General features: G+C 49.0%; 2 non-coding genes across 2 annotated transcripts; both read left to right on the top strand.

Moving 5' to 3' along the window:
• Positions 1 to 521: 521 nt before the first annotated feature.
• LOC121149971 lies at positions 522 to 630 on the top strand. The gene has a single exon (XR_005882913.1). It is a non-coding gene; the product is annotated as a U6 spliceosomal RNA (small nuclear RNA).
• A 13,131-nt stretch (positions 631 to 13,761) lies between these two features.
• Positions 13,762 to 13,867, top strand: LOC121149970. The gene has a single exon (XR_005882912.1). It is a non-coding gene; the product is annotated as a U6 spliceosomal RNA (small nuclear RNA).
• The last annotated feature ends 795 nt before the right edge of the window (positions 13,868 to 14,662 follow it).

Raw genomic sequence — 14,662 nt, 5'->3', positions numbered from 1 at the left:
AGCAGCAGAGGATGGCTCAAATCCGTGGACCGCTGTACCCACATGGGAGACCCAGAAAAAGCTCCTGGCTCCTGGCTTGGGGTTAGCTCAGCTCTGGCTATTGTAGCCATTAGGGAAGTGAACCAGCAGAGGAGAGATCTCTCTGTTGTCTTTCCTTCTCTCTGTAAAAAAAAAAAAAAAAAAAAAAAAAACTTTAAAAAAGACGAGCTATTCTCTTCAAAAAATTATTTGTTTGAAGGGAAGAGTTAGAGAGAGAAACTTCCCTTCCCCAAATGTCTGCCACAGCCAGAGAGGGCTATGACAAAGCCAGGAGCCAAGAGGTTTGGAAGTGGAGCAGTCAGGACTCGAACCACTGCTCATACGAGATGTCAGCATCACTGCTGATGCTTTAACCTGCCTCTATCCCTTCTCTTCTTGAGACTCCTACAAACCAATGTTGTCAGCTCTGGAGGCTTGTACCCTCTGAGAGAACTTAACCTTGCTGTATACATCATCAAGAGCAACTTGTTGAAAAAGAAAAAATACTGGCTTCAGCAGCATATATACTAAAATTGGAACAATATACGGATAAGGTTAGCATGGATCCCGCACAAAGATGACACACAAAACTCAAAAAGATGCAACATTGTGCCACAGTAGCTTGAGCCACTGCCTGTAGTACAGGAGGGTTGATTCCTAGATGCTCTGCTTCCCCTCCAGCTCCCTGCTACTGCACCTGGGACGCAGTGCAAGCTGCTCCAAATGCCCGGGCCCCTGCACCCCATGAGAGACCCAGACTGAGTTCTGGGTTCTTGGTTTGGGCCTGACCCAGCCCCAGCTGGAATGATTCTGCAATTGAAAGATCACTCTCTTTTTCTCTGTTTAAATGAAAGAATTAACTTCGAAATTGTGTTGATCTATCCGCCTCCAACGCAGTTGTGAAGTGCTTGAAGACAGAGGATATTTCAGGTTTTGCAAATGAATGTGTGACCTGGAGCAAATGCTCAATGAACACGTGTTGGTAAATCAGTGCCTCTGCTAAGAAGGAGGGAGGAAGGGGAAGCGGGGAGGGGAATTGTAGCTGGCTGCGATGTGTGTGCAGGTATAAGAGATGGGCATATAGAGACATGGAAACAACCTAACAGAGCAAGTCAAGAACTGCTACTTCTCCGTAATTCTAAGAAAAGCACAGGTCTGGATACCATGCAAACTTTCGATCCTGTTGTAACACGAGCATGGAGCACGAACTGCTCCAGGTAAGCCACTGTGGCTGACTGCTAAGAACACAGATGGCACTCCTGCCCTTTTTTAACCCATGATGAGAAGCTGAGTAATGACTTGAACAAACTTCCATGGAGAACAGGTGAGCAGTCCACAGTCCTCTGTGCCTGCTGGACGCCGGCCCTTTAAGAGGCTTAACCCATCGCTCAGCTGTGTTTTAATCACATTCCGCCCCACCCTTCCCCCCAGGAATTTACCCAGGAAAACAGCACGGGCACAGCAGCGCTGTCTGTCACCTAGGTAACAGGTTCAGCCCTGCTGGCTGGCAGAGATTGGAAACCACACCCTTTCCCATCACAAATTTCCATTTGCAGCTGGGCTCCCGGTGACCTCTCAGAAGGACGCAAAGCTAATCGGATCCTAAGCCCTTGATGAATGAGGGTGCTGGGGCGCTGCCTGTCCACCTGAGATGCTAATGACAGACCCCAGGGCCTCAGCATCTGCCGTGGAGGAGGCCCTCTCTTTGCCGGAAGGAACCGGGAAAATAAGCTTGCTTTGAAAATGGTCGGATAATGATGATGCCCTGGGGACTGCCGCTCAGGCAAGGGCCCGCGGTCTCTAACTCTAACCACTTTTCCTGGAGAGCCTGCAGTTGATCATTGAGCTTGAGGCTGACTGAGAAGAGGAGGAAGACCTGCGGCTTCCTAGGTTAGTTATCTTAATGAAAATAAAAACGTGCAAGGGAAAGGAAGTCCATCTATCCTGTGCCCTTGCTAACAGAGCTGCTCCTTTCTTGGTCCCATCGAGGCCCCAGCTGGCTCAGCGACTTCTGAGAGAGGGACAGCTGTATGCAAAGTGCAGAAGCAGGGGAGGGATGCCCGGGGAGACAGGCATCTGTGGGCGTGGATCATGGTCCAGGCTCAGATGATCAGTTTCCAGTCTTCTTCTTTTCTTTATGTCACAATCAAAACTGATACAGCTTACATGTTCTTCTATGTGCTTGGCATGTTTGAAGGGACTTTGGTCTTATATCACACATTTTTCTGCCCATGTGAGGAACTGGCATTGTCAGATGCAGAGGAGAAGCTCTGTGCGAACAACTGGCACAGCCAGGGTGCCGTGTGACTGTGTCGACAAAGGTCTCCATGCTGTCCCTCCCCACCCTGCCCAACTCACCCACACGTGTAGCCTGGGTGACAACACTGAGCCCAGCAGGAAGGGAGATGTGCAAAGCTCGTGCGAGCAGGTGCAGGGCCACGCTGAGCCTCCTCCATGTCCTCACTTGCTGTCTGACCCCAGAAGCTTCCCATCTGCCTCCATCATCTCAGGACCCCCAGCCTAGCTCCTGCTGATCATGGCTATCAAAGAGAGGGTGCCGCTGCAGGGGGAGCCATGAGTATAAGGAAGAGAGAACTGGGCTGCAGCGCTAAGGACTACTGGTTCAGGATCTCCATGGCGTTTTCTGAACATCTGCTGAGTGCCATGCTCTGTTGAGACCCAGGGACCTGTATCTGGGTCGGCCATCTGAGGGACAGTGGACAAGCACAGGGACCACAAAAGGCAGTGAGACAGACAGGGAGACAGAAAGGAAGGAGGGGTAGGAAGGACTTGCCCTCCAGAGGCGGCTCGGAGGCCATCCTGGAGGGAGGGGTGTGCCAGCCAAGTGGAGAGAGGGATCCATCCCCCAGAAGGGCTCTGGTGTAATGATGAACCAGAGGACACCGTGGCTAGGCCCTGCCATGCCGGGGGCAGTGAGGTGGGGTTCATGCAGCCCACCTGGGTGAGGGCAGTTCCCCTGTGGCTTGTTGTGAGACTTGGCATTCTGGTTGCTGATGCCTGGGGGGTAGGTGTTACTGTTGAACACTTGCTGCACGACGTGGTACTTATTGGTACCAGCCCTGGGCCTGTGCAGCCACACACATCCCCATCAAATGTTAGATCAGGACACCTAGCAACCCTGCAAACCCAAGGCAGGGCCGACTGTCTTTCCTGCCCTTGTGTGAGGCAGCCGCGTGGCTACCCGACCTTTACTGACTTTCGCAGTGAATTAGGTCTTGCCAAGCAGACAAATCATAGCACAGATCCGAGGGAGCAAATACGAGTGACTTCAAGAATGAGCCTGGGGCCCGGCGCGGTGGCGCAAGTGGTTAAAGGTCCTCGCCTTGCACGCCCGGGATCCCATATGGGCGCCGGTTCTAATCCCGGCAGCCCTGTTTCCCTTCCAGCTCCCTGCCTGTGGCCTGGGAAGGCAGTCGAGGACAGCCCAAAGCTTTGGGAACCTGCACCCACGTGGGAGACCCGGAAGAGGCTCCTGGCTTCGGATCGGCATAGTATCGGCCGTTGCGCTCACTTGGGGAGTGAATCATCGGACGGAAGATCTTCCTCTCTGTCTGTCTTCTCTGTATATCCGCCTTTCCACTGAAAAAATAATAAAAATAAATCTTTAAAAAAAAAAAAGAATGAGCCTGTATTTTAATTTGTATTTACTAGGGGGTCCAGATTAGGCAGGGGTTAGATAGGGAATCAGTGAGTGGCATGATTTTCCAGTTTCTGTCTCCGGTACCCTAACTCCACCCCCTTACATTCAATCCAACAGATGTGCTTTCCCATGAGGCACCTGAGCCTCCTCCAGGCCCTGGAGGGAGAAGATGCCGTGAAGAGCAGGTGTAAGCTGAGTTACCAGTGCGCCTGCCATAAAATTTTCCCAGAAGACCTCATGTGTCCTAAATCCCAGCAAACCTCACCCTGTTAGCATACTGAATTAGGATATCGCCCCTCCCCATAAAGGGGACCCCTGGACATGGGGCACTCCATTTTGGCCTCCTCTTACATTTTTTCTTCATGGCCTGTTCTCTCTTTCTCTGGCCCCTTTGGTACAGGGAAATGTTGCGGAGGCCAAAGACTGCCTCAGTTCTTGTCTCACATGGAAAAAGAATTTCCACGCAGACAATGCAGTGAGCAAAGCAAAGGTTAGTAAAGACAGAGACTTCCTGCCGTAGTTGTCAGGAGGGCAAGGCCAGAGGAAAGGATCAAAATGATGTCTTTTTAAAATTTATTTTTTTTTACACATTTGAATGAATTACAGAGAGAGGAAGAGAGACAGAGAATCTTCCATCCACTGATTCGCTCCTCATCTGGCCACAAAGGCCGGGGCTGAACCAAACTGAAGCCAGGAGCCTGGAGCTTCTACTGGGCCTCCCGTGTGGCAGGGTGCAAGCACTGGGGCCATCTTCCACCGCCTTCCTGGGCACGCTAGCAGGGAGCTGCATTGGAAGTGAAGCAGCCAGGACTCAAACTGGCACATATAGGGGATGCTGGCATTGCAAGAAGAGGCTTAGCATGCAACATGACAAAACAGACCCTAAGTGGTGTCTTTTAAGCACAGTTCAAGTGAGCAGAATGACAGCTGACAATCCACAAGAGGAGCGTAATAAAACCCAGCAGAAGGCCCGATAAAACAAAACCATCAGATGGGTGGAATTGCCAGCTTCTTTCTAGTCTCATGATAAAACCAGAAACTCAAAACGCTGGCATGGCACTCGTGTTTTGTTTAAGGTGCATTCCAGGAAGAAGCAAGCATCTCTGTATGCTTGCAAAGGGACTCGCCGTCCTTCTCATCCCAACAGGCGATCTGACCCTCACTGCCCATTGGTTCATCTGACTGTCCCATTCTCTTGGACAGCTTTTCCCCTCATGAGTGCCACACTCACCTGACATGTGCTCACTGACTCATTTTAAATCAGCCTGCTCTCACTGCTGCTCCTTGGTTATGCTCCTGCTTTGAATTTTTATCTCATGCGGGAACACATGCCTTGAATAAAAATGGCCAGGAAATACATTCTGACGACACACTGAGCTAGCTCAGATCCCTCCTGTGCATGTAATGGGCCTCTTCGAATCCTTTCTTTCATAGCTGATGTCAGAAGTGGGTGCTGCTACCCTAAGAACGACACCCTGAGGACACGGCAGAACCTACAGTAGGATCTGTTGATCTAGTGTGCGATTTGACTTGACCTAAAGAGGCGCGTGGTACGCTAGAGCCACGCATCAAACCAGTGGCTGACTGGGACCAGGAGCCAAGGAAAACAGTGGTGAGGAAAGGGCAGGATAGAAGAAGAAAACGGGGAAAGCGTGTGTGTGTGCTTCAATGTTTGAACTTATTTGCATTAATATTGGCTAATAAATAAGTGACAACACTGGGGAATAAACAAACAAGGTTCAGAGACTAGAGTATTTTGACAGAGAAAGAAAAAGACAGAGAACCAGAGACTGAGAAAAACTATTAAACAAATTAAGAGATTGAGGTTTTATTTTTACTGTGAACACTGTTATATTTTCTAAAAAGAAGACTTATTTTATTTATTGCAAAGGCGCAATTACATGGAGAGGGGAGAAGAAACCGAAGAGAGATTTTTCATCTGGTGATTCACTCTTTTAAAAAACTGTTTACTCTTGTTGGAAAGGAAGACCCACAGAGAGCTCTTCCATCTGCTGGTCCACTCTCCATTGTGAGGTACAAGAAATATCATGCCAGACAAGTCTAGGGTATATTAAGGAGTCTTTATTAACCAAGCTTGGTGATAACAGGGCCCACTGGAAATTAGTAAATGACAGGGCCCAGTGCGATAGTGTAGTGGTTAAAGTCCTCACCTTGCAAGCCCGGGACCCATACAGGCGCTGGTTCTAATCCCAGAAGCCCCGCTTCCCATCCAGTTCCCTGCTTGTGGCCTGGGAAAGCAGTGGAGGATGGCTCAAAGCCTTGGGACCCTGCACCCGTGTGGGAGACCCGGAGGAAGCTCCTGGCTCCTGGCTTCGGATTGGCTCAGCTCCAGCCGTTGTAGGCACTTGGGGAGTGAATCATCGGATGGAAGATCTTCCTCTGTCTCTCCACCTCTCAGTATGTCTGACTTTCCAATGAAAATGAATAAATCTTTTTTTAAAAAAATTAGTAAATGACAAATCCATGTCGCAATCCAGCCTAAATCAAAATAAATGGTCATTACCCTGAAGTCCATCTGTTCAACTGAAAACCTATGTCCCAGCAGCATAAGTTATCCTAAAAGACATAGAGCGAACAACCTGGACACACAAAGCAGCTGACAGTCACCTTTCCCTGGCTTCTCTGCCCACATCCCATCACTGCTAAGCCTCACCTCTCCTGCAACTCTTTAAAGTACAATATTCGAAATACAGAGCATCTTAGCATTAACATCTTCACTGACTTTCCCAAGCAGTGAACAGAGGGAGAGGAATATAGACATACAGGGGCTCACGGGCTCCCTGTCCTTGGAGTCTGTCCTTGGGAAACCAGAGAGCAAGCAGGTACCAGAGAGGCCAAGAGTCCAAGTGCCAGAGCGATGGAAGTATGGCACCAAGACAGCAAGTTCCTCCTGATTGATCATGGGTCTTTAATGGGGCGTGTAAGGGAGTGGTTACACAACAACACAATACTGCCCCCTCTCAGGTTCCAGGTGATGGTTAGGGGAGTGTCACAGGTGAGCAGAAGGGACCACACAGTTTTGAGGGCGTGGTTAGGGTAGGGATAAGAGTGGAAAGAGGCTTCCAAGATTGTGACTCTGAACTAGTTGCCTAAGACTACAACACTCTCTAAATGGCTGCAATGGCTGGAGCTGAGCCGATCTGAAGCTTTCTGGGTTGATCTCCCACAAGGATGCAGGGTCCCAACACTTTGGGCCATCCTGCTCTGCTTCCCCAGGCCATAACCAGGGAGCTGGATCAGAAGTGGAGCAGCTAGAACATGAACTGGTGCCCATAGGGGATGTGGTGCTTGGAGGTAGAAGATTAGCCTGTTGAGCCAATGGCTGCAACGGCTAAGGTTGGGTTAGAGCAAAGCCAGGAGCTTCTTCTGGTTTCTCATGGGGTGCAGAGACCCAAATATTTGAGCTATTCTGCTGGAGTCCATGCAGTGGGATGACATGAGGGTGTGAAGAGAATAGCTCCCCTGTTTGGCAGGGCCCAGAGGAGCTTCCAGCTGTTTGGCAGGGCCCAGCAGATGTCTCTCCGAACACCTCGACACAGTTTCACCCCCTTTTTGCATGGACACTCAACCACCCCACTAAGAATTCTGTAACCTACTAAGGCATTGTTGTTTGCCAGTGTGAGATGGTTTTTGCAACCCATGAGAGCTTGGGAGTTAATGTCACTGATAATGTCTTGGTGAGTGGGCCTTTAGCTACACACAGGAGTACAATTAAGCCCAAGCCATTTCTGGACACCCTACTATGTGCCTACCCATTGCCCTGGTATCTGGCCCAGAGAGGTAGCATGCCTTCTGGAAAATCGCTTGATAAAAATCTTACAAACTAATGGAAGTTCTGAGAGTATGAGCTGAAACTGCTATGGCAAAAAACATGGTTACTGTGACCCTAAAGGTTAGCCTGTCCTTGCAACTCTTTGGAGCATAGAAAATGCAGCTGTTTTAGCTGCTTTTTAAAAATTTTGGCTAGAGGAATAAGGATGCTTTTATTAATATTATAGAAATACACTTGTTGGGTCTGGCGCGATGATGCAATGGTTAAGGTCCTCGCTTTGCACGCCCCGGGATCCCATATGGGTGCCGGTTCTAATCCCAGCAGCCCCGCTTCCCATCCAGCTCCCTGCCTGTGGCCCGGGAAAGCAGTTGAAGATGGCCCAAAGCTTTGGGACCCTGCACCCGCGTGGGAGACCCAGAAGAAGTTCCTGGCTCCTGGCTTTGGATCGGCATAGCATTGGCCGTTGCGCTCACTTGGGGAGTGAATCATCGGATGGAAGATCTTCCTCTCTATCTCTCCTCTCTGTATATCCACTTTCCCGGCCACAGGCAGGGAGCTGGGAGGGAAGCGGGGCTGCCGGGATAGAACTGGTGCCCATATGGGATCCCGGGCGTGCAAGGCTAGGACCTTAACCACTGCGCCACCGCGCCGGGCCCAAAAAAATTAAGTAAATCTTTAAGAAAATATACACTTGTAATTATTGTTTGATTGTTTATGGAGTTGTGGAAATTGTAGTTGTACAGGGATTTAATATTTGAAACTTTTGCCTTGGATCTTTATGTTTTTTCCCTTGTGACATATTTCTCCCATTAAATGGTGGGTAAATTGTAGAAATAGAAATGTGGTAGGAATGTATTACTGATGAGCACGTGATCGCATGCGCCTTGGCCTTGGAGTCCTGGCTGTCGCTCCATGGCTATTATTAAAGAATGAACAATGGCTTGCTTTGAAGAATATGAATACAGTATTTTGCAGAATTATCTTTAGGGCACCTGCTCAGCCATGAAGTAGAGACAGAATGACCACATGTCTGTGCAGGCCCACTTAGGAAATAAAAATAGAACAATCAAACAGTGGTGCAGAGGCTGAGTACGCAAAAAAGGACGCTTCTTGAGCTGTTACAGGAGGGCACCAAGGGACAGTGTCCGTGGCTCTTCTTCTCGCCGACTCCACACTCTTCTTGAGCTCCGAGCTTGGCTGGAGCTGGCCTCCAGCACAGCCCTTTCCCAGGCGCTTTAGCAGCGAACTGGGTTGGAGATGGAGCGGTCAGGACTCCAACCAGCACCCAAGTGGGACGCCAGCGTGACAGGTGGTGGCTGATGTGCTATGCCACAATGCCAGCCCCCATTTGCTGTTTTTGGTTACCTCAGAGCTAATGAGCTCAAGTTCCTGTGCTTCAATCACACTTGTCAAAAATCAGAAACATGTTGCATTCTGTAACAGGTACTGGAATCTTTGGTAAAGGTGGATGTCTGGAATGAGGCTGGACTCCCTGCTCACATCATGCAAAAAGACAAACTCAAAATGGACCAAATAGCTAAAGGTATGGACCGGAACTAAAACATTTTTTTTTTTTTAATAAAACTTAACAGCCAGTCTTAATCACTTGGGTTAATGTTTTTTTAGTTATGGCACCGATTATGAAAGCACAGAAGAAGAAATAAATGAACTTTATCGTTCATAAATTTAACGAAATTTAACGTTCCAGGCTGGGGCGGTAGCCTAGCAGCCAAAGTCCTCACCTTGAACATGCGAGGATGCCATATGGGCACTGGTTCTAATCCCGGCAGCGGCAGCCCTGCTTCCCATCCATTTTGTGGCCTTGGAAAGCAGTCAAGGACAGCCCAAAGTCTTGGAACCCTGCACCCACATGGGAGACCGGGAGAAGCTCCTGGCTCCTGGCTTTGGATCAACTCAGCTCTGGCCATTGCGGTCACTTGGGGAGTGAATCATTGGACAGAAGATCTTCCTCTTTGTCTCTCCTCCTCTCTGTATATCTGACTTTCCAATAAAAATAAACAGATCTTAAAAAAAAAAAAAAAACCAACTTAGTGTTCCTTAAGCAATGCCAGCAAGAAAGTAAAAATAGTAAACAAAATGGAATGGTAATGGCTCATTTTAAAAAAAAATTGAAAATGGCATATCTGATAAATGACTTAAATATAGAGAAGTGTGAAGAAATTTTATATTCAACAATGAAAAGACATCTCAATTAAAAACTGAGCTAATGGGGCCAGCGTTGTGGTGCAGTGGGTTCAGCTGTCACTTGTTGGGCCAGCATCCTGTGTCGGACAGCCAGTTCTAGTCCAGGCTGCTCTGCTTCCCAGCCAGCTCCCTGCTGATGCAGCTGGGAAAGCAGCAGAGGACGACCCCACGTGCTCAAACTCCTGCCACCCACGTGGGGGTCCTAGCTGGGACTCCAGGCTGCCGGCTCTGGCCTGGCCCATCCCTGGATGTGTGGTCATCTGGGGAGTGAAACAACAGATGGAATCTGGCCTTTCAAATAAAATAAATAAATCTTATTTTTAAAAAACCGCTACAGTAAGAGAAAGAAATCAGCTATAAAATCCATGCATTATTTGTCTGGATTTATGTGCAGTACCCAGAATGCACAAATTCTTACAGACCAGAAATAGATTAGTGGTCTCAAGGGGCCAGGAATGAGGGTGAGCGACTGGTAATGGTATGGGCTTATTTTAGGGGCAAGGAAAATATCCTAAATTTAAAACAGTGAATATCTTTAAGATATACTATGAATATAGTTAAAATACTAAATTGTATACTTTAAATGAGTAAATTTTGACATGTGAGCTATATATCTCACAATAACCCTCGTAAAACGTGGTAAGAATAACATTTGAAACAATCATAATTGCGGAAAAGTGATTTTGCATGACAGTCCAATAAGCACCAAGCAAGGCTGCTGACAGCCTTAATCTTTCTTATGCGCAAAGAAGAGTCACGTGCATCTATGGAGCCAGCATCAGGCTTATGCAGACACTTCCAGGAACGCAGAGATGATTTGTGGCCGTCACACAATGGAATTCTATGCAGTGATAAAAGTTAATGGAACATAGTGATATTCAATGATCTGTGGGTAGAAGACACGCTGATCCTATTCTGCGGAACATTTGGAACTGGCAGACCCAAGCTGCCACCCGCGAGGCCGCAGGAAGGTCTGTGTTGTGTGGTGAGTTTGTGTGTGCTCCTTCCGTGGGCATTCACCAGGCTGTCCACGTACAGTCTGTACCTCGAATCCCTGAATGCTGTCATCCAATTGAACAGCAGAGTTCTGCTTGTTTCCTGCACTGCCTTATAAATGACAAAGAACTTGCATACATGCAATCGCCCACATGCAGTTCGCAAGTGTAAAAGCAGAGAAAACTGGCAAAACAGGAAAAGGGTTTCACCAAAGGGTGAGCAGGCAGGGCCCAGCGCAATAGCCTAGCAGCTAAAGTTCATCTTGATTGCACCCAGATCCTATATGGGTGCCAGTTTTAATCCCGGCAGCCCCGCTTCCCATCCAGCTCCCCACCTGTGGCGTGGGAAAGCAGTGGAGGACGGCCCAAAGCCTTGGGACTCTGCACCCACTTGGGAGACCCCAAAAAAGCTCCTGGCTCCTGACTCCTGGCTTCAGATCAGCTCAGCTCCAGCCATTGCGGCCACTTGGGGAGTGAGTGAATCATCGGACGGAAGACCTTCTTCTCTGTCTCTCCTCCTCTCTGTCTCTCCTCCTCTCTGTATATGCGCCTTTCCAATAAAAACAAACAAATCTTAAAAAAAAAAAGAAAGAGTGAGCAGGCGGACCGATGGGAGCTCTGGGCTGGCCTGTGACCCTTACAGAGCTTGGCCTGCGGGAACACAGTGACCCTTAGGGCTGAGTCCACATCCTCTCTATTTGTGGGGGGCTACCGTGAGTGTAGGGTGCTGCTGTACCGTGTAGACGGAGGATCCGAGTCCCAACAGGGACCTCTGCATCTACACACCACTTGCAGTGGCTTGGCTAAGGGTTGTGTGGGTCCCCCGGGGTTTCACCCGTGGGACGGAGGCATGGGTGTGTGGGTGCTCAGGGGTGGCGAGACCTTTAGGAAGTAGAGCCAAGAGAGACGTGCCTGCTGCCTAGGGCCCTGCTTGGTTCTCTGGAGACGAATGGGCTTAAAGAGCAAAACAGAGCTCTTCTGGTGCCTGGCTTCCCATCCCTACACCTGTTACTCCCTCTCACCCACGCTCCCGCCGTCGCCATGGTACCCGCTGTGCAGCCCCACCCACCCGCCAGAGCCAAGCTGATCACAGCACAGCGCCCTGGTACCTTCTCTTTTTCTTCTTCTTCTTTTTAAAGATTTATTTATTTATTGGAAAGTCAGATGTACAGAGAGGAGAAACAGAGCGGAAGATCTTCCATCCAATGATTCACTCCCCAAGTGACCGCAATGGCCAATGCTATGCCGGCCGATCCGAAGCTAGGAGCCAGGAACTTCTTCCGGGTCTCCCACGTGGGTGCAGGGTCCCAAGGCCTTGGGCTGTCCTTGACTGCTTTCCCCGTCCACAAGCAGGGAGCTGGATGGGAAGCGGGGCTGCTGGGATTAGAACCAGCGCCCAAATGGGATCCTGGTGCGTTCAAGGTGAGGACCTTAGCTGCTAGGCCATGCCGCCCGGCCCGTCTTCTTCTTCTTCTTCTTTTTTTTTTTTTTCAATTCAAGTTCAGAAGCAGCTGCTGCCGGTGGGGAGAGCATTCCCCATCCAGGGGGAGAGGTGTTGTGTGGATCACTCTGCAGTGTACAGAGAGATTTCTAGGGAGGTTTTTCTTCTCCTCGGTTTGTCATTGTGGCACAGCACATTAGGTCTCTGCCTGAGATGCATCCAATATGAGCACTGGTTTGGGTCCTGGCTGCTCTATTTCTGAACTAGCTGCCTGCTAGTGTAGCTGAGAAAGCAAGAGAAGGTGGCCCAACTACTTGGGCCCATGCTGCCCATGTGGCAGACCCAGGTAGAATTCCTGGCTCCTGACTTCAGCCTGGCCCAGCCCCAGACAGTGCAGCCATTTGAGGAGTGAACCAAGAGATGGAAGAGCTCTTTCTCTCTATTACTTTATCTTTAAAATAAATAAAAGATTTTTAAAATGATGAATTTGGGGGGCCAGTGCCATAGAGTAGTATGTTAAGCTTCAACCTAAGACACCATATCCCAAATGGGCCCTGGTTTGGGCCTGGCTGCTCTGCTTCCAGTTTAGCTTCTTGCTGTGGTCTGGAAAAACAGAGGAGGATGGCCTAAGTGCTTCAACCCCAGCACTTACTTGGAAGACCCAAAAGGAGCTCCTGGCTCCTGGCTCCTGGCTCCTGGCTTAGGACCAGCCTAGTTCCCACCATTGTTGCACTGGGGAATGAACCAGCAGATGGAAGATCTCTCTCTCTCTCTCTCCTTCTCTAACTCTGCCTTTTAAATAAAAATAAATCTCTAGGAAATAAAAGATCGCCTCCCTCACACTGTTTCTGAGCTAGGAAGGTTGTATGACCATGCTTTTTCTGCTTGGGACAGGTGTTTTGTCAAGTGGTTAAAGTACTGCTGAGGATGCCCGAATCCCAGAAAATGGAACCCAGGACCAACACCCAGTTGTGGCTCTGAAGCTGAGCTTCCTGCCAGTATGTACTGCTGGGGGCACTAAGTGATGGCCCAAGAAGTTGGGTCTCTGCCATTGAGTTCCCAGTCCACCCCAGTTCCTGACATTGTGCCATTCAGAGTGAATCAGAGTCTGTCTTTCTCTTTCTCTCTGCCTCTTGAGTAAAGAATCCCTCCCCTGCCCCCAAAACTGATTAGTTAGCCATCTCATCTTCAAATGGCTATCATCCAGAAGGTGTTAAAGTTCTCAACTTCAATGAAGTTGGGAAAGGAGTGAATGTTTGCACTTGTAAGTGAGAAATCTGTGTTACCAATTTCTCCAACTGATAGAAAGCCTGATGTGAACCTTTTTACATCAGTGGTTGGCCAGACTTCATGTGGTGAAGAAAATAGCAACACAACTGTCTCAAAACCAGGCGTCCTCGGTTGTTGAGGCCTGTGCAGTGAACAGCATGCCTAGATGCTCACGGGGGACGTGACAACCAGTTCATTGAGGCCTAGATTGGAAGTGCCATGAAGAGAGGGACAAATTGGATAGCTGTGCTGGTCAAGCTTTGACAGCAAGTATCTGGTGAGTTGAGACTCAAAGCTGGACGAAGTCAGCAAATGGTCCTTGGAAGGATTTCCTCAACCTTGCAGAGGTGAAATCAACATCTCAGAATTATAAAAACTTGTGCTCACTTCAGCAGCACATATACTAAAATTGGAGCGATACAAAGAAGATTAGCATGACCCCTGCACAAGGGTGACGCGCAAATTCAGAACTATAAAAACTGCTTAGGGCCCAGCACGGTAGCCTAATGGCTAAACTCCTTACCTTGAACGCGCAGGGATCCCATATGGGGGCCAGTTTGAATTCCTGCTACTCCACTTCCCCTACTGCTCCCTGCCTGTGGCCTGGAAAAGCAGTGGAGGATGACCCAAAACCTTGGGACCCTGCACCCATGTGGGAGACCCTGAAGAAGCTCCTGCCTTCTGGCTTCAGATTGGCTCAGCTCCAGCCATTACGGCCACTTGGGGAGTGAACCAGTGGTCGGAAGATCTTTCTCTCTGTATCTCTTTCTCTGTGTATATCTGCTTTTCCAGGGGGAATCAATAAATCTTTAAAAAATAATAACAAATTAAAGTACTTAGGCAGCACACTTGGGGAAGCTGGATGGGAAGTGGAGCTGTCAGGAGTAGAACTGGCACCCATATGGGATCCTGGCGCATTCAAGGCGAGGACTTTAGCCGCCAGGCCACACCGCCGGGCCCTAAGCAGTACACTTGGAACATGCTTCACATCAGGGACCCGGGGACGGCATCCGGTGACAGCCCCCATTCCTGGATCCCGATGTGGTTAGGCTCCTGGGAGTGGTCCTCCCTATTACCCCAGATACAGGATGAAGGAAGGAGACTGGAGACAGTTGTCTCATTCATTTTCCCACATTCCTTGACCCTAATTGGTGGTCCTCGGGGGCATGCATCTCTCTCAGCTATGTAAACATCATCAAAAATAAAATGAATTTATTATTTTTTAAAAGTATAAGCCTTTCAAAAAAAAAAGTATAAGCCTTTCGAACCTGACACGATGG

Source organism: Ochotona curzoniae, unplaced genomic scaffold (genome assembly GCF_017591425.1).
Source record: "Ochotona curzoniae isolate NIBS_2020 unplaced genomic scaffold, NIBS_Ocur_1.0 scaffold_4812, whole genome shotgun sequence".
NCBI classification, from domain to species: domain Eukaryota; kingdom Metazoa; phylum Chordata; class Mammalia; order Lagomorpha; family Ochotonidae; genus Ochotona; species Ochotona curzoniae.
This window is presented reverse-complemented; position numbering and strand designations above follow the sequence as displayed.